The 26,730-nt window shown below is 44.7% G+C and overlaps 1 protein-coding gene across 2 annotated transcripts in view; it reads left to right on the forward strand.

Annotated features, from left to right (window-relative positions):
* Nucleotides 1-26,730, forward strand: part of LOC128685438 (uncharacterized) — a 447,019-nt gene that overhangs the window by 106,326 nt on the left and 313,963 nt on the right. For both annotated transcript variants that reach the window (XM_070082997.1, XM_070083000.1), the window contains exon 2: nt 9,011-9,136. The gene's annotated coding sequence lies outside the window, so the exon portion shown is untranslated. The remainder of the gene's footprint in view (nt 1-9,010; nt 9,137-26,730) is intronic.

Raw genomic sequence — 26,730 nt, forward strand, 5'->3', positions numbered from 1 at the left:
CATCCCCTGTTTTCTTGTTGGGTGAGTCACCCAGCTCCTGTTTTCTTTGGGTGAACGCTGGGTGAGTGCCCGTTTTCTTTTGGCTGCTCATTCTCTGTTATTGAATCTGGAGGGACTCATTTATACTGATTTATATTGTAAAACACTAGTTTTACAGCTTTTTTCGAAGGACCTTGGCTCGTAGGTTATTTGTACACTGTAGTACAACATATTTGGACCACAGTGTGGCCTTTATCCGGTTCAAGCACGACCAATATGTTGAGAAATGGCCATTACCAGCTAAGTTTAAATATAGGGAAACTTAACTTAGAAAGACAGCTCATCGCCTGCACAGCCGCCCCAAGGTCTTGAGAAGCTGTCGAAGTCATCTCTCAATGGGCTGTAATGAGTTATAATTTGTAAGATTATAAATTACCCCTAGGGGGTGTTATGTCAGCATATTTCCTTCACTGATGGCTGACAAACTTACTTGTGTGGACTCAAAAGTCCGCACCTAACTGCCGACTATAGGTTGATTACAAACTCCTTGCGACTCAAGAACTGCGCAGTCCCCCGTACTACAAGAAATTTGTAACCTACCTTGCTCTTGTAGCGTGAGTTATGGTGTTCTTCACACCTTCGACAGGTATCGGTGACTTGATAGAAGCTGAAGTGTCCTTGGATGTCCACGTCTTCCATAGTCTAGGAATACGCACACTGGTACACTATGTTTCACAAGATTTGTCTTTATTGTTCACAATCTTATCACTAAAGGAGCTGATCACACTTCTCTTAAGTGTTTATTGTGTTTTATGAGATACTTTGTTCACACTAACGCACAGATCAGTGTTCTTTGCTGGTTATCCTGGCGTCAGTGTCACTCTCAGTAGAGTCAAAAGTAATCTGAAGACGCCACAACGCCCCACGCCGTCACTGCCCCTTGCACAAAGGAAAAGCTGACATAGTACTTTTGCTTTCTTGCCACTTCCTCGATGAAGCAAAGCAGAATGTTTGATTCTTGCTGTCTTAAGCATAGACAACAATGTCCACTATCTTTACTATGGTAATAAAGTGGGAGCAGGATTTTCCTTAATTGTCCTGCTAAGGTAAGAGATGTACTGTCTCTTATTAAAATACACTCTGCAACACTGGACCGTACGGAGCGGCGGTCGCTTGACCATACGTTGCATACTGGTACTGCATCTGGGATCAATTACTGTAGCAGTAAACAAGATGCTTGCCCCTTCTGAGAGGGCTGGGCCCCTCAGGGCTGAAAAGGCTGAAAGGGGCTGAAGGGGGCTGATATCCCCCTCCTGGAGAAAATTTCTCCACACTTCATAGGACATTCTCCTTAGCTCTGGAACTAGCCTCTTTGCAAACCTTTGCACTTTCTCTAATTTCTTGACGTTCTTGACGTGTTTGACCAGGTGTGGGTTCCAAACTGATGATGCATACTTCAGTATGGGCCTGACATACACGGTATACATATTCTTGAACGATTCCTTATTGAGGTATTGGAATGCTATTTTCAGGTTTGCCAGAAGATCGTATGCTGCAGCAGTTATCTGATTGATGTGAGCCTCAGAAAATGTGCTCGGTATTATACTCACCCCAAGATCCTTTTCCTTGAGTGAGATTTGCAGTCTTTGGCCGCCACCTAGCCTATACTCTGTCAATGGTCTTCTTTGCTCTTCCCTGATCTTCATGAGTTTGCATTTGGCAGGGTTAAATTCAAGGAGCCAGCTGCTGGACCAGGCTTACAGCCTGTCCAGATCTCTTTGTAGTCTTGTCTGATCCTCATTGGATTTAACTCTCCTCATTAACTTCACATCATCTGCAAACATGGACACTTCTGGGTGTGTCCCCTGCATCATGCCATTCACATATACCAAAAACAGCATTGGTCCTAGGACTGACCCCTGTGGAACCCCGCTCGTCACAGGCGCCCATCTGACACCTCGTCACGTACCATGACTCGTTGTTGCCTCGCGGTCAGGTATTCCTTGATCCATTGCAGTTCCCTTCCTGTTATACATGCCTGGTGGTCCAGCTTTTGCATTAATCTCTTGTGAGGAACTGTGTCGAAGGCCTTCTTGCAGTTCAACAAAATGCAATCTACCCACCCCTGTCTCTCGTGTTTACTTGTGTTACCTTGTCATAAAACTCCATTAGGTTCATGACACAGTATTTTCCTTCCTTGAATCCGCGCTGGTTGTCGTTTATAAGCTTGTTCCATTTTATGTGCTCCACCACTCTCCTCCTGATAATCTTCTCTATGACTTTGCATACTATACACGTAAATGACATTGGTCAGTTGTGTGTATGTCATCCAACACTTGTTGGTATATCCTGTTTTGATATACCCCCCCTACTTTGACTTCCCAGAGTCCTTTCTGACTCCACTGTAAATACTTCCTTAAATCTCATGTTGAGCTCCTCACATACTTCTTTGTCGTTTCTTGTGAGCTCCCCACCTTCCTTCCTCAGCCTAATTACCTGGCCCTTGACCATTGTCTCCCTCCTGATGTGGCTATACAACAGCTTCAGGTCACACTTGACTTTCGATGCAGTGTCGTTTTGGCACTGTCGCTGGGCCTCCCTCCTTATATGTGCATACTGTTGTTCTTGGGAACACTCCTCTCCTCTGCCTCTTTGCATTTTGTTGTCACATAATCCATCATTTCGTTTACTGATTTTTCTACCAATTCTCTTTCCCACTGAACCCCTTTCAGAAAGTTCCTCATGCCTGTATACTGTATAATCCCCCCTTTTGTAGTTTGGCTTTTCCAATCCTACTCCTGTTACTCTCTCCACTTGTAACTCTACTATGTATCCAAAGCTCAGAACCACGTGATCACTAGCTCCGAGGGGCCTTTCATATGTGATGTCCTCGATGTCCAAGTCACCTAAGGTAAATAAAAGGTCCAGTCTTGCTGGTTCATCATCACCTCTCTCACTGGTAGTGTCCCTAACGTGTTGATGCAAGAGGTTTTCCAGTACCACATCCATCATCTTCGCTCTCCATGTTTCGGGGCCCCCATGTGGCTCCAGGTTTTCCCCAATCAGTCTCCTGGTGATTGAAATCACCCATAACTAGCTTTGCTCTATCAGTGTCAGCTCTTCTGGCCACCTCAGCTAGTGTGTCCACCATTGATCCGTTGCTCTCTTCATACTTTTCTCTTGGCCTCCTGTACTTCTGTATTGGGTTGCACATAATTGCAATGACTACCTTACATCCCCCAGACTGAACTATACCTTCTAAGTGGTCCTTTTCGTCCATTTCGTTCATTCCTTCCATTTCCCCCAATCGCCCCTCGGTTTTTAATGAGCACTGCAACACCTCCTCCCCCTCTGCTTCTTCTATCATTCCTCAGGATCTGATATCTGGGTGGGAAGATTGCGTCTGTTATCCTGGTGAGTTTCGTTTCTGTGAGTGCTATAATGTCTGGGAACATCTTGATTCTTTCATGCCACTCCTCACATTTATTTATTATTCCATCTGCATTTGTATACCAAACCTTCCACTTCTTTTCTAAAACTGTGTTCTGGGGAGAACGTTGGGGTTGAGGAAGCGGAAAACCTTGCAAGGAACTATGGGGGACTGCTGTGGGAGTGGAGTGTGTGATGAGGGGAGTAGGGGCAGTGGGTATGGTGTGTGGGTTTTAGGTTAGATTGGTGTATGTGTGTTTGTGTATGTGTGTGTGTATGTTTGTGTATGTGTGTGTGTGTGTGTGTGTGTGTGTGTGTGTGTGTGTGTGTGTGTGTGTGTGTGTGTGTGTGTACTCACCTAGTTGTGCTCACCTAGTTGAGGTTGCAGGGGTCGAGTCCAAGCTCACTGGTCGCTACTAGGTCACTCTCCCTGAACCGTGAGCTTTATCATACCTCTGCCTAAAGCTATGTATGGATCCTGCCTCCACTACATCGCTTCCCAAAGTGTGTGTGTGTGTGTGTGTGTGTGTGTGTGTTTATTCATCTAGCTGTGATTGCAGGGGGTTGGATCATGGCTCCTGGAGCCGCCTCGTAGACTGACTTTACCATCAACTCTATATGCTGGCTTCCAGGGCCGCGTCATTCCTACTCCTGAAGCTGTGTATGCATTTCGCCAACCACCCATGCCAGCAGTCATTTGTTTATATTTTTGTGTACTGCAATTAGCAGACGAAGGATCGAGCGTCCACAAATCCCTGAGCTGAATAATAATAATAATAATAATAATAATAATAATAATAATAATAATAATAATAATCTTTATTTCTACAAGTACATGTACAAGGTATACAGACCATAGCTGACATCAATGACATACTACTATGTAGAGCATTTCTTGCAAATTAGGTCAGTTTTGTCCCAGGATACGACCTACACCAGTCCACTAACACACAGGTACCTATATTACTGCTAAGTGAACATGAACAGCAGGTGTGTGAGGAAGCACGTCGTAATGTTTTCAACAGCACCCGCTTCACCAGCACCCGCTTCACCAGCACCCGCTTCACCGGCACCCGCTTCACCGGCACCCGCTTCACCGACACCCGCTTCACCGGCACCCGCTTCACCGACACCCGCTTCACCGGCACCCGCTTCACCGGCACCCGCTTCACCGGCACCCGCTTCACCGACACCCGCTTCACCGACACCCGCTTCACCGGCACCCGCTTCACCGACACCCGCTTCACCGGCACCCGCTTCACCGACACCCGCTTCACCGACACCCGCTTCACCGGCACCCGCTTCACCGGCACCCGCTTCACCGGCACCCGCTTCACCGACACCCGCTTCACCCACCCGCTTCACCGACACCCGCTTCACCGCTTCACCGACACCCGCTTCACCGGCACCCGCTTCACCGGCACCCGCTTCACCGACACCCGCTTCACCGGCACCCGTTTCACCGACACCCGCTTCACCGACACCCGCTTCACCGACACCCGCTTCACCGGCACCCGCTTCACCGGCACCCGCTTCACCGACACCCGCTTCACCGACACCCGCTTCACCGACACCCGCTTCACCGACACCCGCTTCACCGACACCCGCTTCACCTTTATATCATCCTTAGGCTAAAGAAATAATAAGTTTCTTATAAATTAAATATCTTCAGCTTCGACCCACAGCCTTTTTTTTTTTCCCCATCATGGTCCTCTCTACCCGACAGCCTGTCTCTGTCTGCCTTATAAATATCTCTCAGGATATTTTTTTCCCATTCTGATCATGTTTCCCATTCCTGTCCTCTCCATCCGGGTCGTCTGGGTCAGTTCCTTGAGTTTCTCCACACAACATTCCTCTCAGCTCGGGACAAGTCTTGTTACGAGCCTTTAAACTTTCTCTCTCTTCGCATATGCTTCATCAAGTGCGGGCTCCACACTGGAGCTGTGAACTCGATGATTGATCTTCCATACGTCGTGTACTGTAATAACCTTAGCTAGTCTTTGTCTAGGCATCTTAACGTTGCTTTCCTGTAGCAGTCTCAGAATACTGTTGACGTTGTTCATTTTAAGCATAACTCTGCCCGGAACAATGTTAAGAAATCTGTGGAAAGTGGATAAGTTAAGAAGGATGGATGTGTTTAGGGTAAAACAATCTAAGTAGGAGGGATGTGTGTAGGGTGAAACATAGGTTGAGGGAAATGGGTGGATGTGTTGCGACTGAGAGTGGGTCATGTAAGAGAGCTGAATATATATATATATATATATATATATATATATATATATATATATATATATATATATATATATAAACACTGATCTCTGGCCGAAGGAGACTCGAACCTACGAACCTTGGAACAAGGTACGCAGTGCTTTACCATTCTCACCACACTGGACCAATACCTTGGCGTCCAGCTTGCGCTAGACGTTTGATCCAAGGCACCCAGCTTTCAGGGAGAAGGCTTACAGATTTTCATCTCATCCCCTGCATGCATCAGCCTTACTAGAGATTTTAACAATGCAAGGAATTCGGCCAGAGATCAGTGTTTGTGTATATTTCGCCTGTTCTTGCGAATTCCTTGCATGTATATATATATATATATATATATATATATATATATATATATATATATATATATATATATATATATATATATATATATATATATATATATATATATATGCAAAAAAACCACTCTGAAAAAATAGAGAAATTCCAAGCGCTTTCGTGACTACTCACATTATCAAGGAACTATGAAAGTAAAGCATCCAAGGAAGCTATATAAGGGGTCAGGCCAGCACCTCACTATCAGATCCCACAACGGTTAAACACCTGACGCGCGCCGACCCAACTCGGATAGGTCCTTTGCACAACTCACCCCACAAACTATTCTACCCAAGAAAATTTAAAAATTATTTGTCCAGTGTATTATTAAATTCTTCCCAAATTCTATTAATTATAAATGGATCTAATTGGTTGTTTTGCATATTCCGAAATCACCTGTTTACTGTGATCTTATTGCATATATATATATATATATATATATATATATATATATATATATATATATATATATATATATATATATATATATATATATATATATATATATATATATATATATATATATATATATATATATATATATATATATATATATATATATGTATGTATGTATGTATATACGTATATATATAGGGGGTCGCTGATGCACGCACAAATATTCGTGAGTGATATAGCCAGTAGGCGGGTGGGTGGAGTGGAAGAGAGTTTGGTGTGAGCACTGATCCGTGTCTAGAGGATACGTGCCTAGAGAACGATATGTACCTAGAGGAAACACATTTAATGTCCAAGACACGATGTTTGGAGCTGGTTAATTACGTACTATATGTTTGTGGCACTATTTTGTATCATATCGGGATATACTCGGCAGACGATGCAACATCCCCCCAATGAAAAGCAGGGGTGTCACTAGCACGTTAAGAGACAATACAATAAGTGTCAGGGGTCCGAGACTGTTCAACTGCCTCCCAGCATACACAAGGGGGATTACCAATAGACCCCTGGCTGTCTTCAAGCTGCCACTGGACAAGCACCTAAAGTCGGTTCCTGACCAGCCGGGCTGTGGCTCGTACGTTGGATTGCGTGCAGCCAGCAGTAACAGCCTGGTTGATCAGGCTCTGATCCACCATCAGGCCTGGTCACAGGCCGGGCCGCGGGGGCGTTGACCCCCGGAACTCTCTCCAGGTAAACTCCAGGTAACTCCTGTTATCCCTATTAAGGCCTAGTTCTTATTCATTTTGTGTAGTTATACTCTCGTGCGCCACTTTCCAAGGGCACAATACGGGTGCACAATAAACTATCCACTTCCTATGCAAAATTTGATCTGAGAAGTCAGTTCTTGTCACAATTAGACTGATTAAAGTTAAATTCTGTAAAAGTAACCTAAGTTAACCTAGAAAACAGTCATGAAGAAGAAAAAGGCACGATACCGTGACTGGAACACTACACAAATAACGCGTTTGGGTTATATGTGTAAGCGGCCCGAGTCGGACCGAAGACGTTTCGGTCAGACTTGGACCATTTGCAAAGTCACAGTCATAATGGTGTTCTTAGCTCAAACTGTTCTGAAATTAATACACATTAACGAGTTAGAAACTGCATTTGTTATATGGGGGGACGGAATGCTGAGAGGTACCACAATCTCAGTCAGGGAAGGATGAATGAACTGGATGTGAAAATTATGAAAGCATACTTCATAAATACATTTGAGAGTAGATACACTAGGGCGCTAAAAGTCAGGAATCAGTGATGCCAGTGGATGAAGGTGAAAATTCGCAGACCAGGAGCCAAGACTTGACTCTCAGAAACACACACTTACCAGCGAGTGTATGGGACGAGCCTAGCTGCTTGCCCTTGATGTGTAACACTACCTGTGTCTCCTTCAGCCAGGTCCTCCATGATTTGGGTATTCCTAGAGTGTCACACTTGTGATTGAGAAGACCAAACTCACGTAGTTGGCTCCTGTAAATATGCATGAAGGGAGACCAGTGCGTGGGGTATGTAAATAATGGCCGGGAGGCCAGCATGTGGAACATGGTAATCGCGTTAGTGCAGAGATGGCCACAGTAGTGCTGGCAGGCCACATCCAGTTGCTAAATGATCCCAGCCGGCCGCCAAAACGTCTAAAAAGGAAAACATGCATTTTTAATCCGAGAAGGAGTAAATTATATCTGCCTATTTCTACTGTAGCCCGTTGGTTGGAACCTCGGCGCGCAACGTAAAGAAACCGAGTTCGATTACCAGGTGCGGTGAGACAATATAAAAGTCTTCTTACACTCGGATTCATCTAGTAGTAAATAGGTTGTCATGGGTCGCATCCTGGGGAGGAAAAAATAGAAATAAGTCAAACTAGTCGACTTTCTTCGGTTATCGTGAGTGATATAATATCCATAAGGATGTCGTCAATGTCTTTGTGCTGCCTTTAATACAAACACTGAGACACAACACAAACCATGACTTAACCTACCGTAGGAGACCATTATCACATATTTACAGCATGTCAAAAATAAGCATCCATATCTATTTATTTATCTATGTGTGTGTGTGTATATATATATATATATATATATATATATATATATATATATATATATATATATATATATATATATATATATATATATATATATATATATATATATAATGTCGTGCTGAATAGATAAAAATTGAAATTTTGGCTTAAATAGCTACGCTCTTCTTGCCGAATAACGCAAGTGAAAATTTGTGCATGCCATTATTTCGCAAAAATCTTTCTGAACATAACGAAAAAAATATATTTCATTGTGTTGGTTTATTATTAAATTACTGTAAACTTATCTAAAATATATTAAGTTGGAATAGGCTAAATTAAATTGCGGTTGTTATAATAAAGCTAGGTAAGTTTCCTAAGGTTCTTTTGGTACAAAATTATTATTTTTTACATTAACATAAATAAAAAAAAACTATATCTTTAAACGTATAAGAGAAAATTTTAGAAAGGACATAATTTTAAATAAGTTTTTGCTAATTGCTAATTTTCATACTTTTTTTGTTTACTTTGCAGACAGCAGTTGAGGCTGAGTACAGCAGTTGAGGCTGAGTACAGCAGTTGTGGCTGAGTACAGCAGTTGTGGCTGAGTACAGCAGTTGTGGCTGAGTACAGCAGTTGTGGCTGAGTACAGGAGAACAGGTCAGTATATTCTTCACTTGCTCTTATTTACTAACACCGTCTTTGTTACTACACAGCTCGTATTGTTTATATTTAAGACATTGTTCAACTGGGATCCAGGTGTTTGATTGTATCGTGTTATATGTTGTATGCCAGTGTGCTGGATTGTATCGTGTTGTATGTTGTATGCCAGTGTGCTGGATTGTATCGTGTTGTATGTTGTGTGTCATTGTGTTGGATTGTATCGTGTTGTATGTTGTATGCCAGTGTGCTGGATTGTATCGTGTTGTATGTTGTATGCCAGTGTGCTGGATTGTATCGTGTTGTATGTTGTATGCCAGTGTGCTGGATTGTATCGTGTTGTATGTTGTATGCCAGTGTGCTGGATTGTATCGTGTTGTATGTTGTATGCCAGTGTGCTGGATTGTATCGTGTTGTACGTCAGTGTGTTGGATTGTATCGTGTTGTCCGTCAGTGTGTTGGATTGTATCGTGTTGTCCGTCAGTGTGTTGGATTGTATCGTGTTGTATGTTGTATACCAGTGTGTTGGATTGTATCGTGTTGTATGTTGTATGTCAGTGTGCTGGATTGTATCGTGTTGTATGTTGTATGCCAGTGTGCTGGATTGTATCGTGTTGTATGTTGTATGCCAGTGTGCTGGATTGTATCGTGTTGTACGTCAGTGTGTTGGATTGTATCGTGTTGTCCGTCAGTGTGTTGGATTGTATCGTGTTGTATGTTGTGTGTCAGTGTGTTGGATTGTATCGTGTTGTATGTGTGTGTCAGTGTGTTGGATTGTATCGTGTTGTATGTTGTATACCAGTGTGTTGGATTGTATCGTGTTGCATGTGTGTGTCAGTGTCTTGGATTGTATCGTGATGTATGTTGTATACCAGTGTGTTGGATTGTATCGTGTTGTATGTGTGTGTCAGTGTCTTGGATTGTATCGTGATGTATGTTGTATACAAGTGTGTTGGATTGTATCGTGTTGCATGTGTGTGTCAGTGTCTTGGATTGTATCGTGATGTATGTTGTATACCAGTGTGTTGGATTGTATCGTGTTGCATGTGTGTGTCAGTGTCTTGGATTGTATCGTGTTGTATGTGTGTGTCAGTGTGTTGGATTGTATCGTGTTGTATATGTGTGTCAGTGTGTTGGATTGTATCGTGTTGTATGTTGTATGTCAGTGTGTTGGATTGTATCGTGTTGTATGTGTGTGTCAGTGTGTTGGATTGTATCGTGTTGTATGTGTGTGTCAGTGTGTTGGATTGTATCGTGATGTATGTGTGTGTCAGTGTGTTGGATTGTATCGTGATGTATGTTGTATGTCAGTGTGTTGGATTGTATCGTGTTGTATGTTGTGTGTCAGTGTGTTGGATTGTATCGTGTTGTATGTGTGTGTCAGTGTGTTGGATTGTATCGTGTTGTATATGTGTGTCAGTGTGTTGGATTGTATCGTGTTGTATGTGTGTGTCAGTGTGTTGGATTGTATCGTGTTGTATGTGTGTGTCAGTGTGTTGGATTGTATCGTGTTGTATATGTGTGTCAGTGTGTTGGATTGTATCGTGTTGTATGTTGTGTGTCAGTGTGTTGGATTGTATCGTGTTGTATGTGTGTGTCAGTGTGTTGGATTGTATCGTGTTGTATATGTGTGTCAGTGTGTTGGATTGTATCGTGTTGTATGTGTGTGTCAGTGTGTTGGATTGTATCGTGTTGTATGTGTGTGTCAGTGTGTTGGATTATATCGTGTTGTATGTGTGTGTCAGTGTGTTGGATTGTATCGTGTTGTATGTTGTATACCAGTGTGTTGGATTGTATCGTGTTGCATGTGTGTGTCAGTGTCTTGGATTGTATCGTGATGTATGTTGTATACCAGTGTGTTGGATTGTATCGTGTTGTATGTGTGTGTCAGTGTCTTGGATTGTATCGTGATGTATGTTGTATACCAGTGTGTTGGATTGTATCGTGTTGCATGTGTGTGTCAGTGTCTTGGATTGTATCGTGATGTATGTTGTATACCAGTGTGTTGGATTGTATCGTGTTGTATGTGTGTGTCAGTGTCTTGGATTGTATCGTGATGTATGTTGTATACCAGTGTGTTGGATTGTATCGTGTTGTATGTTGTGTGTCAGTGTGTTGGATTGTATCGTGTTGTATGTTGTGTGTCAGTGTGTTGGATTGTATCGTGTTGTATGTTGTGTGTCAGTGTGTTGGATTGTATCGTGTTGTATGTTGTGTGTCAGTGTGTTGGATTGTATCGTGTTGTATGTTGTGTGTCAGTGTGTTGGATTGTATCGTGTTGTATATGTGTGTCAGTGTGTTGGATTGTATCGTGTTGTATATGTGTGTCAGTGTGTTGGATTGTATCGTGTTGTATGTTGTGTGTCAGTGTGTTGGATTGTATCGTGTTGTATATGTGTGTCAGTGTGTTGGATTGTATCGTGTTGTATATGTGTGTCAGTGTGTTGGATTGTATCGTGTTGTATGTTGTGTGTCAGTGTGTTGGATTGTATCGTGATGTATGTGTGTGTCAGTGTGTTGGATTGTATCGTGTTGTATATGTGTGTCAGTGTGTTGGATTGTATCGTGTTGTATGTTGTGTGTCAGTGTGTTGGATTGTATCGTGATGTATGTGTGTGTCAGTGTGTTGGATTGTATCGTGTTGTATATGTGTGTCAGTGTGTTGGATTGTATCGTGTTGTATTGTATATTGTTGAACTGTGTGGATCCATTTTTTGTATTGCATTACTCACCACTCACTACCCAGCAACACTACTCACTACCCAGCAACACTACTCACTACCCAGCAACACTACTCACCACCCAGCAACACTACTCACTACCCAGCAACACTACTCACCACCCAGCAACACTACTCACTACCCAGCAACACTACTCACTACCCAGCAACACTACTCACTACCCAGCAACACTACTCACCACCCAGCAACACTACTCACCACCCAGCAACACTACTCACCACCCAGCAACACTACTCACCACCCAGCAACACTACTCACCACCCAGCAACACTACTCACTACCCAGCAACACTACTCACCACCCACCACCACTACTCACCTCCCACCACCACTACTCACCACCCACCACCACTACTCACCTCCCACCACCACTACTCACCACCCACCACCACTACTCACTATCGTAGGGGTTCTTAAATTGAGATATCGAGGGTTGAAGGTAGACACACTTGTTGGATGGTAACATATATTGTCAGACTGTGATGATGAGAGATAGAGCCCAGCCTCTGCCTGTCCTAGCCTGGATGTCTACGCCGACTGAGAGCGGGGAAGAGGTACGAACGTACACATGCGCATCCTGTGACGTCACACAAAGTCACAGGCCTAGGGATCTCCTATCTAAAGCACATGGATGATACTAATATGCTATACAACACAGGGATCAGCAACTATGCTGACAGCTCGGTCATGTTATGTATGTCGTCTCGACATACACTACTTATAGGCTGAACAGGCAGGTGGTTCTGGGCTGATTCTATACAATAACAAATTCATATATAACTTAGAACTAATAGATTGTATCATAATGGATGTTAACAAAATGAGTTTTAACGTAATGGGTGTTAACGTAATCACTTTTAACATAATGCATTACAAACTATGAGAACAAATCATTGTACAATATGGATGGAATTGATCGATCGATCTGTATTCATGCACTCTACGGATTCTGAGGAAGAATAAATGTATACATACAAGGTGAAATTAACAGCAAAGGTATCTGGTGCACTCAGACTGTTACTGTCAAATTCTCAGAATACGGAGGGAACGTGAATGCGAAAAAAAAAAATCTGAAAAACTAATCAGTTAATAACAAACAGTTGACAATTTACTTCATCTCGGACATCTAGTTATACAGACTATGTACATTTAAACCCAATTCTGCGAGGGTGAGGTTTACATATGCAGAATGGTTATCATCTCTGGGAGGATCGAATTCCTCTGCAATGGCTAACACATGCCTTGACTGAGGGAGATCTGAACGAGTATCTACAAAAGATACTTGTGGGTTTCTCATTACTTGTCGAGTACGCAAGGAGTAACGACATTCAGGTTGGTTATCTGACTGAGTATTTGAGGTAGAGGGTACAGAGTCAAGAGGATTTTCAGCATCTGTCACATTAGTCTGGGTAGCAATATCATCAACATCGCATACTAATTTCATATGATCTAAATGCGATTCTTTGTACTTGCCAGTACTAATTTCTCTAACCTTATACTTATTACCAGAGATATGTTCTACAACTCGATAAGGTCCGACAAACTTTTGATCGAGCTTAGGCATTTTGGATGTTTTGTTGAAATTTGTCAGCATTACTCTTGAACCTACTTTTACTTTTGATGGCTTAGCACAGCTATTAGTTACTCTAGTAAATTCTGCTGTTGATTTATGAAGTGTTTCACAGATTCTTCTAAAAACACTTTGAGCCATGCTGGTACGAGTTGCTACGAAATCGTCAGGGTTGTAATTAGGTTTCGGAGTGGAATATAACAACTCATAGGGTAAACGCTTGTCTACACCATACAATGCATAATGTGGAGTATCACCTATGGAAGCATTGTAAGCAGAATTTATGGCACATTGAACATCTGGTATGACTTCATCCCAAGTTTCACTATTGGGGTTGATAGTGGCTCTCAGGACATCAAGTACTTTCTTATTGGTTCGTTCGGCTAACCCATTGCTGGTAGGATGATGAGGAACAATGGTGGATTTAGAGATCTTGTATAAAGTACACAAATTTTCAAGAATCTCATTACAGAATTCACCTCCATTATCTGTTACTAAGGACTTTGGGGTGGTATGCCTGCAGATAATGCGTTCTTTAAACGCTTTAGCTACTGTCTCTGCAGTCTTATCTGCAATAGGAACTAACTCATAATATCTGGTGAAATGGTCTACCATAACACACAGATGTTTGTTGCCTTGGAGGGAACATTTAAAATTGGTTAACAAGTCAAGGGCAACTCTTTCCCACGGTTCACTAGTGGTTGGGTACACTTGGATTGGATTAGGACCATTGACATTTCCTTTATGTTGCATACAGACACTACATTTCTTAACATACTCGGAAATGTCAGTTGCCATACGTGGCCAAAAGTATTTCATTCTGGCTTGTTTCACAGAACGATCCATACCAGGGTGTGCAACACCTGGTGCATCATGAACTAGCTGTAGAGCTACGTTCACTAGTGACTGTGTAATTACTAACTGGTACACTCTTCTACTTGGAGTACCCAACTCGGCTGTTCGATACAGTAATTCTTGGCTCATTACAAAGTCACTAATGGGTGCTGGTGGCTTCACATTCAGAATAAGATCTTCTTGGAGCAGGAATCGAATCACCAGAACACAAGGGATCGGTTCTTTCTTACTGGAGGAATGAACAAACTCGGTGGAGTGGATGACTCTCCCCGGTTGAAAAAATTAACGCTGTAACACGCAATATGAGCAAGGGAGAACGAATCTACTATCTCAAACTGCAAGCACAGGAGAAAATAAATGAACACGGTCAACAATGCTGATATTCAATCTGAGTCGCACACAGTGACACGAGGTATCAGCTATAAAGAAACTTCACTTACAAACGTTAACAACATGTGAAAGTTACTCGAGAAATAACTTCTTACAATGCACTGATTACTGTCAACTAGGGTGGGATCACCATCTGGAACATTAGGAACAACAACAGACACTCTAGTGAGAACATTAGCTGTAACAGAGACGTCTTTCTGCAGACAGCATGTCACATCAACAAGAGATGGCATTACTAGTTTCAAGTAATCGTTTTCTGACAAGGCATCCCCTGTGGAGAAACTACTACTCAAACTAGCAGTCATTGCAGGGATAGGCTGTGCACTCAAGGCAGTCTGAGTGTCCTCGGACACTCGAGGCAACGGAACATTGTCCTGCAAGTCTGAAGGTGTAGGTGGAACACAGATGGGAGTGACAGAGTTACTAGTGCCTGACCGCTCGGCTACGTTAATAAGTAATTCATGGATCTATAGGAACTTAATCTGAACTTCACATTTCGCAGCACTTTGACAAATCTCAGATACAAGCTGTGAGAACAAACACATTGCTCAAGGGCTACGTATTGTCTTTCAGTCAGTAAGGGAATATTGGTACTGTGGACTGATTCATATTGACTTTGACTGGCATGATACACTAAGTGAACATTCAAAAGTGACTGGGACATGTTCTCAGGGAACTTACTCAAGGACATAAGGCAAGAAAAATAGAGAGAATGACACAGTAAGCTTAAACGGGAAGAAAATGCTTAACTATTCTGCATAAGTAATTAAAAATTGACAGGTCACACAGTAAGTAAAGAACTCACACAAGAAAAATACGCAACTTAACAAATAACACTCTGAAAATCAAGAGAACTTGTACTTTACTCAAATCTGATTTGCTCAACTTTTACTTTAAATTGAATGAATGGCACAGTGAGTTGTCTTTACTTTCAATGCAACAGGGAAACACACAATAAAATGATAAAATGGACTCAATAAAGCTTGTGCAAAATAAAACAAACTGGGACACAATTCACTGAAATAAAATAAAATGACACAGAAAGAATAAAATATTATGCACAGAACAGAGCATATGAAACTGAACTGAAATAAACTGTAGCAATATTGCAAATGACAATTGCTAATTAAAAAGTATTGCACAACACTGCATAAAATCTCTGCAAGAAAAACCTTAATGGCAACACAATCTTTGCACAAGAATTATTGCAAAATGAGTCAATGTGCAATAATAAAAAAAATATTACACACACAAGAAAAGAAATATACCAAGGAATGAACTGGTTGAACACTTTAACTCTTAACTACAACTTAAGCAACACTTAACAAGCAAAAGAACAATTTACTCTAAAAGAAGAACTTAAAAATTGCACTAAGAGTGAATTTGTTCAATGAAACATGAAAAATAATAGGTGCTAAAACACAGAACAAAAAAGTTTGAACACTTACAGTGATGCAGAACACAACACATCAATATAAACACAACACTAGAATTTTCTTGCAATGAAACTTGATGTGTGAAAACTTTTGTAAAAATGATTTCTTGCTTGCACAAAATAATGGCACTATTGTCTGTGGAAATAAGACAAATTAGACACTGGCTAAATGAAAAGAATATGAACACAAGAATGTTCAACACACAGGAAACAAAACAAGAATACACAAATGCTGGGATGAAAGAAATATATATAACTGAGACAACACTGAGTTGTGATGCAGAATATAACTAAATAAATTACTGAATTACTCCACTGAATCACTGAGAACACTAGGTGATTCTGAAATGTAAACACAAGTTCTATACTGCTCATATGTTGCACACACAACAAAGGAAAACACTAAGTACTTACTTCAAGTGTATAAAAAAGACACACAACACAACAGACATAAGATAATGCACAAAAATTAACACTGAATTAAGGAGATAAAAAGATTATTGCAAACAAACACTGAGTCTGATCGAGAGTCACTGAATGTCACTAAGAAAATCACTGGAACACAAAAGAAATGTCTCAACACTCGCAAATGCCTCTATGAAAAATATTATCGCTGTAACGACTTGGTGAAGAATGAGGTAGATGGTGGTGGAGAGTAGAGGATTGTTTATGTCGTCTTGCTGCTGTCCTCTGCACACGTGATCGTAGAATTGCGCTTACATCGATGATGAACTCACACAGGAGGCTTTTAACGGTGGTGCAAAACACACTCTAGCTCTTGACCCCCTATGTGGTCCTTAAAATATGCTGCTGGAACCCGGAGTTGTGTACCCAAAACACTGGTGGAGGTTGGGTGAGTACCAAAACAGTGAGAGTGGTTGGGTTTGTGGGCATAACAGGGCTAAGGCGTCTGAGACCGTGTGGTGAGGCACACGTGGTCGTGGGTGGTTGGGCCTATGGGTTGAACAGCGTAAGCCTCACTGAGAGCAGCCACACTGCCGCGAAGATATTCTAAGCTGGCTAGCTTAAAATACACTCACGAAATACCACAACACCACAAGGATGAAAAAGAGCACTCAGAATTGCTTGGAGCTTGAATCACAAGCGATGAAGACTACTCACATGGCTTGCTTGAGTACTGGGGTAAGACACCTGGGTTAGTTGCTAGCTGGCTTATCTTAACCCTTCACACAGAATAGCTTGAAAACTTCACATGATGAGCACAGCAGAGGTGGAACCTGGCTTGGCAGGCAAAAGAATTGGATGGAGTAGACTAGGCTCGACTGGGCTCCGTTGTTCTGACTCCCCCACAACAGACTGGAAGCTGGCTTATTTTGCAAACTCTGGTCAACCCCTCGGGAGTGATGCAAAAAAGCAGATAAACACTAATACAAAGAAACTGACCAGTGAATGGTGTAGAAGCTGGTAGGAGCTTGAGAGAGTAGCTGACTTGGGGTAGCTGGCTGGCGTTAACCTTCTCGGTAGGCCTACTCACAAGATGGCAGGCTCGGTCGAAATATATCTCCAGAAATCGCTGTAATCGTCAGAATTACAGGCCCTCCGTTGCCACCATTTATCGTAGGGGTTCTTAAATGGAGATATCGAGGGTTGAAGGTAGACACACTTGTTGGATGGTAACATATATTGTCAGACTGTGATGATGATAGAGCCCAGCCTCTGCCTGTCCTAGCCTGGATGTCTACGCCGACTAAGAGCGGGGAAGAGGTACGAATGTACACATGCGCATCCCGTGACATCACACAAAGTCACAGGCCTAGGGATCTCCTATCTAAAGCACATGGATGATACTAATATGCTATACAACACAGGGATCAGCAACTATGCTGACATCACCACCCACCACCACTACTTGCCACCCACCACCACTACTCACAACCCACCACTACTACTCACCACCCACCACCACTACTCACCACCCACCACCATTACTCACCTCCCACCACCACTACTCAGCACCCACCACCACTACTCACCACCCACCACCACTACTCACCACCCACCACCACTGCTCACCTCCCACCACCACTACTCACCACCCACCACCACTACTCACCACCCACCACCACTACTCACCTTGCAGTATGCCCGTGCTAAGCCTCTCAGCTGAACAGACAACATTTGAAGAGCGCAGAACCACTAAGTTGAACCACTGAGTCAACTTGGCAAATGAACCTAAGTGAGTGAAAGCATTAATTAGGCTTTGGTTCAAAGGTATTTTGGAGGTCCTGCTTAAGTTGGCGTAGAAGCGGACGTAAGGAAGGCAACGTAAGTAGCGAGGAATCTAGAAGAATTAAGGTGAGAGGAACTAGGGAGGAGATAGCGAGGATAAGTTGAGAGGAAGTAGAGGAGACGTAGAGGGAAGCAGCAGGTGAAGAGGGAAACAACCGGAGAAAGGGGGATTAAAATCGGTAAGGAATGATAGGGATAGAGGAGAGGTGAAATTAATGAAAGGGATGTAGAAAAGAGGAGTTAGAGGGATGATAAAGAAGGGAGCAAGAGCCTAGATGAGACACTTTCAGTATAATTATAAGAATCAAGAAGACCCGGGACGTGTGCGACACGTGATGACTCCAGCAACATCCACGCGGTGCAACGTCCACACTGTGCAACATCCACACGGTGCAACATCCACACGGTGCAACATCCACGCGGTGCAACATCCACACGGTGCAACATCCACGCGGTGCAACATCCACACGGTGCAACATCCACGCGGTGCAACATCCACGCGGTGCAACATCCACACGGTGCAACATCCACGCGGTGCAACATCCACGCGGTGCAACATCCACACGGTGCAACATCCACGCGGTGCAACGTCCACACTGTGCAACATCCACGCGGTGCAACATCCACACGGTGCAACATCCACGCGGTGCAACATCCACACGGTGCAACATCCACGCGGTGCAACATCCACGCGGTGCAACATCCACGCGGTGCAACATCCACACGGTGCAACATCCACGCGGTGCAACATCCACACGGTGCAACATCCACGCGGTGCAACATCCACACGGTGCAACATCCACGCGGTGCAACATCCACGCGGTGCAACATCCACACGGTGCAACATCCACGCGGTGCAACATCCACACGGTGCAACATCCACGCGGTGCAACATCCACACGGTGCAACATCCACGCGGTGCAACATCCACACGGTGCAACATCCACACGGTGCAACATCCACGCGGTGCAACATCCACGCGGTGCAACATCCACACGGTGCAACATCCACGCGGTGCAACATCCACACGGTGCAACATCCACGCGGTGCAACATCCACACGGTGCAACATCCACACGGTGCAACATCCACACGGTGCAACATCCACGCGGTGCAACATCCACACGGTGCAACATCCACACGGTGCAACATCTACACGGTGCAACATCCACACGGTGCAAAATCCACGCGGTGCAACATCCACGCGGTGCAACATCCACACGGTGCAACGTCCACACTGTGCAACATCCACACTGTGCAACATCCACACGGTGCAACATCCACGCGGTGCAACATCCACACGGTGCAACATCCACACGGTGCAACGTCCACACTGTGCAACATCCACACGGTGCAACGTCCACACTGTGCAACATCCACACGGTGCAACATCCACACGGTACAACATCCACACGGTGCAACATCTACACGGTGCAACATCCACACAGTGCAAAATCCACGCGGTGCAACATCCACGCGGTGCAACATCCACACGGTGCAACGTCCACACTGTGCAACATCCACACTGTGCAACATCCACACGGTGCAACATCCACGCGGTGCAACATCCACACGGTGCAACATCCACACGGTGCAACGTCCACACTGTGCAACATCCACACGGTGCAACGTCCACACTGTGCAACATCCACGCGGTGCAACATCCACGCGGTGCAACATCCACACGGTGCAACATCCACGCGGTGCAACATCCACGCGGTGCAACATCCACACGGTGCAACATCCACGCGGTGCAACATCCACACGGTGCAACATCCACGCGGTGCAACATCCACACGGTGCAACATCCACGCGGTGCAACATCCACACGGTGCAACATCCACACGGTGCAACATCCACGCGGTGCAACATCCACGCGGTGCAACATCCACACGGTGCAACATCCACGCGGTGCAACATCCACACGGTGCAACATCCACGCGGTGCAACATCCACACGGTGCAACATCCACACGGTGCAACATCCACACGGTGCAACATCCACGCGGTGCAACATCCACACGGTACAACATCCACACGGTGCAACATCTACACGGTGCAACATCCACACAGTGCAAAATCCACGCGGTGCAACATCCACGCGGTGCAACATCCACACGGTGCAACGTCCACACTGTGCAACATCCACACTGTGCAACATCCACACGGTGCAACATCCACGCGGTGCAACATCCACACGGTGCAACATCCACACGGTGCAACGTCCACACTGTGCAACATCCACACGGTGCAACGTCCACACTGTGCAACATCCACACGGTGCAACATCCACACGGTACAACATCCACACGGTGCAACATCTACACGGTGCAACATCCACACAGTGCAAAATCCACGCGGTGCAACATCCACGCGGTGCAACATCCACACGGTGCAACGTCCACACTGTGCAACATCCACACTGTGCAACATCCACACGGTGCAACATCCACGCGGTGCAACATCCACACGGTGCAACATCCACGCGGTGCAACGTCCACACTGTGCAACATCCACGCGGTGCAACGTCCACACTGTGCAACATCCACGCGGTGCAACATCCACACGGTGCAACATCCACGCGGTGCAACATCCACACGGTGCAACGTCCACACTGTGCAACATCCACACGGTGCAACATCCACACGGTGCAACAGAAACAGTTCAAACAGAAACACACACACACACACACACACACACATACATACACACACACACACACACACACACACACACACACACACACACACACACACACACACACACACACACACAGGGAAATCGGCCTGACGACACTGGAGGACAGGAGGGTCAGGGGAGACATGATAACGACATATAAAATACTGCGTGGAATAGACAAGGTGGACAAAGACAGGATGTTCCAGGGAGGGGACACAGAAACAAGAGGCCACAATTGGAAGTTGAAGACACAAATGAGTCAGAGAGATAGTAGGAAGTATTTCTTCAGTCATAGAGTTGTAAGGCAGTGGAATAGCCTAGAAAATGACGTAGTGGAGGCAGGAACCATACACAGTTTTAAGACGAGGTTTGATAAAGCTCATGGAGCGGGGAGAGAGAGGGCCTAGTAGCAACCGGTGAAGAGGCGGGGCCAGGAGCTAAGACTCGACCCCTGCAACCACAAATAGGTGAGCAAATAGGTGAGCACACACACACACACACACACACACACACACACACACACACACACACACACACACACACACACACACACACACACACACACGTACGCACACATAATTATCTAAATGGGAAAAAAATAGCCGAATAAACAAACATGGAAAGCCTTTATCCCGTTCAAATAAACTCAGGATTAAAAACCTAACATAAAAATAGACAGAGAGTGGTAACATAACACAACAGTGGGTACTGGAGCCTCTCGGTACTGGAGCCTCTCACACCAGTCACAGGTAAACCGCTTCTGGTCCTTTATCAAGCTTAAAATCAAAGTTGCTCAAGGACTCAATTGACGTTTCTTCCCCATAATGGATTTTGCTTTTTGCAAAAAAAAAAAAATAATTACATTGTTTATGTCTGTAATATTTTCGAACAGTTGCTGTTTTGCTTGGAGTTAGTATTTATCTAATGGTTATAATTATGAACTTAATTTTTAAAGGGGGTGGAGGGGTAAGCCGGTGGAAGGCCTCGGTCGGATGACCAAAAGCTCCAACGGCGGGTTATCATATGACTAAGACCCGAGTCAGGAAACACTTGTTCTGTTTCCTGACAAACCTCACCTAAGGTGCTAAGATTACAGGATAAGACTTAAGAAATCGTAATGACACGATTGCAAATAAACCATACCCCCGGCCGGGATTGAACCCGCGGTCATAGAGTCTCAAAACTCCAGCCCGTCGCGCTAACCACTAGACCAGCTAGCCACAATAAGATTCATCCAACTAGGTATATTTCTACACCATAGGAAGGTTAGCACAGGCACCTCTGTGACCACAAATGCAAGTTTTTACAGACGAATCTCCAGCTAGCGTGGCCGTGACGAACTCTAGCTAGCTGGAGATTCGTCTGTAAAAACTTGCATTTGTGGTCACAGAGGTGCCTGTGCTAACCTTCCTATGGTGTAGAAATATACCTAGTTGGATGAATCTTATTGTGGCTAGCTGGTCTAGTGGTTAGCGCGACGGGCTGGAGTTTTGAGACTCTATGACCGCGGGTTCAATCCCGGCCGGGGGTATGGTTTATTTGCAATCGTGTCATTACGATTTCTTAAGTCATGTTGACGGCAGTGAAGGGACTTGAGCTAGAGTTCGTCACGGCCACGCTAGCTGGAGATTCGTCTGTAAAAACTTGCATTTGTGGTCACAGAGGTGCCTGTGCTAACCTTCCTATGGTGTAGAAATATACCTAGTTGGATGAATCTTATTGTGGCTAGCTGGTCTAGTGGTTAGCGCGACGGGCTGGAGTTTTGAGACTCTATGACCGCGGGTTCAATCCCGGCCGGGGGTATGGATTACAGGATACATACAACGAGGGGTGTATATCTGGTGTATATCTGGTGTATCTCTGGTGTATACCTGTGTATATCTCTGTATATCTGGTGTATACCTGGTGTATATCTATGTATATCTGGTGTATACCTGGTGTATATCTATGTATATATGGTGTATATCTGTTTATATCTGGTGTATATCTGTTTATATCTGGTGTATATCTATGTATATCTGGTGTATATCTGTGTATATCTTGTGTATATACTGAGAGTTTACAGCGTGTCAAAGTATTACGGTGAAAAAGTTAAGTGGAACCTTAACCCTCCTAGTGCAGTTGATAGGCTTGAAACCACGTTAACCATTGTTGAGTTACCTCGTCAGAAACGTCCCTTCATTAAGCTGCCTCTGCATGAACCACAAATAAATAAATTAAAACAAATAAAAGACCCATTATGGACGGCGGGCGAAGCTGGATAACTTCTCTAGCTGTTTCCTCTCTCATTCAGTGTACGTAATAGTAAGGAGGAAGGGAAGAATGGAAGATCAGTGCGTCAACACTGTGAGAGGGACAGAACCACGTTGTAAATCTTGCAAACAAGGCAGCCAGGAAGCTTACAGCACTTCGCCGTATCTCGCATCTGCTTGACAGTAGGGGTTGCAAGATTTTGTACGAGACACAAGTACGCTCACACCTTGAGTATGCTCCACTTTCTTGGTTTGCCTGCCCTCTTTCTTATCTGCGACTGCTTGACAGAATAGAGAACAGAGCAAGACGTCTCATCTCTCGCCTGGACCAATCCTGGATAGACCTGTCATTTCAGCAGAGCCTTCAACATAGGAGGGATGTGGGTGGCCTTACTGTTATGTACAAGGCCAATATTGTCAAAGTACCACACTTGGATCCACTTCGAGGACAGCGTGAAACAAGCTTTTATACCACATGACGGGCAGAAAGCAGCAACTTCACTCTGGCTGTACCCTTCTCCAGAACATCACTCCATCTGAGATCATATATACCCAGGATGACTCGAGTATGGAACACATTCGTACAGCATAATGATGTCAACGAGATAAAGTCAGTTGATCAAATGAAAATGCAGGCCCACAGATGGCTGCAACTTCATCCTGTTCCCTACTTGTATGTCTCATAACAATAAAAATGCTTTCAAATGAGCTGATGTAGGTAACAGCTCTTAGCTTGCCAATAAAGTTAGGAATCCTCAACCTGTAAATAGCTTGTCAATAAAGCTAGGAATCCTTAACCTTGTCAAACCCTGTGTAAAAAAAAAAAAAGAGGGCTGGTGAATAAGAGAAAACATCAGTATACTTAGTAAAATTGTATAGGTGGGCAGAGTGCTGCTACATTATGGATAGTTACATTGTGAGAAAAACATTTGAAAATTATACCTGTCTTATTCCATCAAAACACATCATACACGATGGGTTCCTCGCTTGTTCCACCACACACAATGAGTTCCCCTCTTGTTCCACCACAAACAATGAGTTCCCCGCTTGTTCCACCACACACGATGGGTTCCCCTCTTGTTCCACCACACGATGGGTTTTCCCTCTCATATACCATCACAACACAAAAAAGGGCTGTCAGTTTCAAGTGCTATGCGAGGATCGTGCGCAGCCGAGATGCATGCAACAAGCAGCCATACCAGCAACACCCACACGTTGCAGCACAGTTAAAACACACACACACACACACACACACACACACACACACACACACACACACACACACACACACACACACACAGTTCAGGGAGAGTGGCCTAGTAGCGACCAGTGAAGAGGCGGGGCCAGGAGCTAGGATTCGACCCCTGCAACCTCAACTAGGTGAGTACACAGGAGGATTAAGAGTATAAGAAAGGGCATAAACTTAAGACTAATACAGCAAGAAAAGGAAAAAAAAAGGACAGAGTAGGAAAACTCTGGAACTGGTCAGAGGTACAACGGGCATGGTCAGTTACTTAAGTTAAAAATCAAAGTTGGTCATCAGGCCTGGTCATGGACTGGGCCGTGGGGGGCGTTGACCCCCGAAACACCGTCCAGGTACACTCCAGGTGTTTCATCACGCAGGATATATTTCCCTCTCATGTTCCATCACACAAAATGTGTCAGTCTGAGCTGGGAGACTTCAGTAGTGTAAGTCTGAGCTGGGAGACTTCAGTAGTGTAAGTCTGAGCTGGGAGACTTCAGTAGTGTCAGTCTGAGCTGGGAGACTTCAGTAGTGTAAGTCTGAGCTGGGAGACTTCAGTAGTGTCAGTCTGAGCTGGGAGACTTCAGTAGTGTAAGTCTGAGCTGGGAGACTTCAGTAGTGTAAGTCTGAGCTGGGAGACTTCAGTAGTGTCAGTCTGAGCTGGGAGACTTCAGTAGTGTAAGTCTGAGCTGGGAGACTTCAGTAGTGTCAGTCTGAGCTGGGAGACTTCAGTAGTGTCAGTCTGAGCTGGGAGACTTCAGTAGTGTCAGCCTGAGCTGGGGGACTTCAGTAGTGTCAGTCTGAGCTGGGAGACTTCAGTAGTGTCAGTCTGAGCTGGGAGACTTCAGTAGTGTCAGCCTGAGCTGGGGGACTTCAGTAGTGTCAGTCTGAGCTGGGAGACTTCAGTAGTGTCAGTCTGAGCTGGGAGACTTCAGTAGTGTCAGCCTGAGCTGGGAGACTTCAGTAGTGTCAGTCTGAGCTGGGAGACTTCAGTAGTGTCAGTTTGAGCTGGGAGACTTCAGTAGTGTCAGTCTGAGCTGGGAGACTTCAGTAGTGTCAGTCTGAGCTGGGAGACTTCAGTAGTGTCAGTCTGAGCTGGGAGACTTCAGTAGTGTCAGTTTGAGCTGGGAGACTTCAGTAGTGTCAGTCTGAGCTGGGAGACTTCAGTAGTGTCAGTCTGAGCTGGGAGACTTCAGTAGTGTCAGTCTGAGCTGGGAGACTTCAGTAGTGTCAGTTTGAGCTGGGAGACTTCAGTAGTGTCAGTCTGAGCTGGGAGACTTCAGTAGTGTCAGTCTGAGCTGGGAGACTTCAGTAGTGTCAGTTTGAGCTGGGAGACTTCAGTAGTGTCAGTCTGAGCTGGGAGACTTCAGTAGTGTCAGTCTGAGCTGGGAGACTTCAGTAGTGTCAGTCTGAGCTGGGAGACTTCAGTAGTGTCAGCCTGAGCTGAGCTGGGAGACTTCAGTAGTGTCAGTCTGAGCTGGGAGACTTCAGTAGTGTCAGCCTGAGCTGGGAGACTTCAGTAGTGTCAGTCTGAGCTGGGAGACTTCAGTAGTGTCAGTCTGAGCTGGGAGACTTCAGTAGTGTCAGCCTGAGCTGGGAGACTTCAGTAGTGTCAGTCTGAGCTGGGAGACTTCAGTAGTGTCAGTCTGAGCTGGGAGACTTCAGTAGTGTCAGTTTGAGCTGGGAGACTTCAGTAGTGTCAGTCTGAGCTGGGAGACTTCAGTAGTGTCAGTCTGAGCTGGGAGACTTCAGTAGTGTCAGTTTGAGCTGGGAGACTTCAGTAGTGTCAGTCTGAGCTGGGAGACTTCAGTAGTGTCAGTCTGAGCTGGGAGACTTCAGTAGTGTCAGTCTGAGCTGGGAGACTTCAGTAGTGTCAGCCTGAGCTGAGCTGGGAGACTTCAGTAGTGTCAGTCTGAGCTGGGAGACTTCAGTAGTGTCAGCCTGAGCTGGGAGACTTCAGTAGTGTCAGTCTGAGTTGGGAGACTTCAGTAGTGTCAGTCTGAGCTGGGAGACTTCAGTAGTGTCAGCCTGAGCTGGGAGACTTCAGTAGTGTCAGTCTGAGCTGGGAGACTTCAGTAGTGTCAGCCTGAGCTGGGAGACTTCAGTAGTGTCAGCCTGAGCTGGGAGACTTCAGTAGTGTCAGCCTGAGCTGGGAGACTTCAGTAGTGTCAGTCTGAGCTGG

The sequence above is a fragment of the Cherax quadricarinatus genome, chromosome 8 (assembly GCF_038502225.1).
Source record: "Cherax quadricarinatus isolate ZL_2023a chromosome 8, ASM3850222v1, whole genome shotgun sequence".
Taxonomy (NCBI): Eukaryota; Metazoa; Arthropoda; class Malacostraca; order Decapoda; family Parastacidae; genus Cherax; species Cherax quadricarinatus.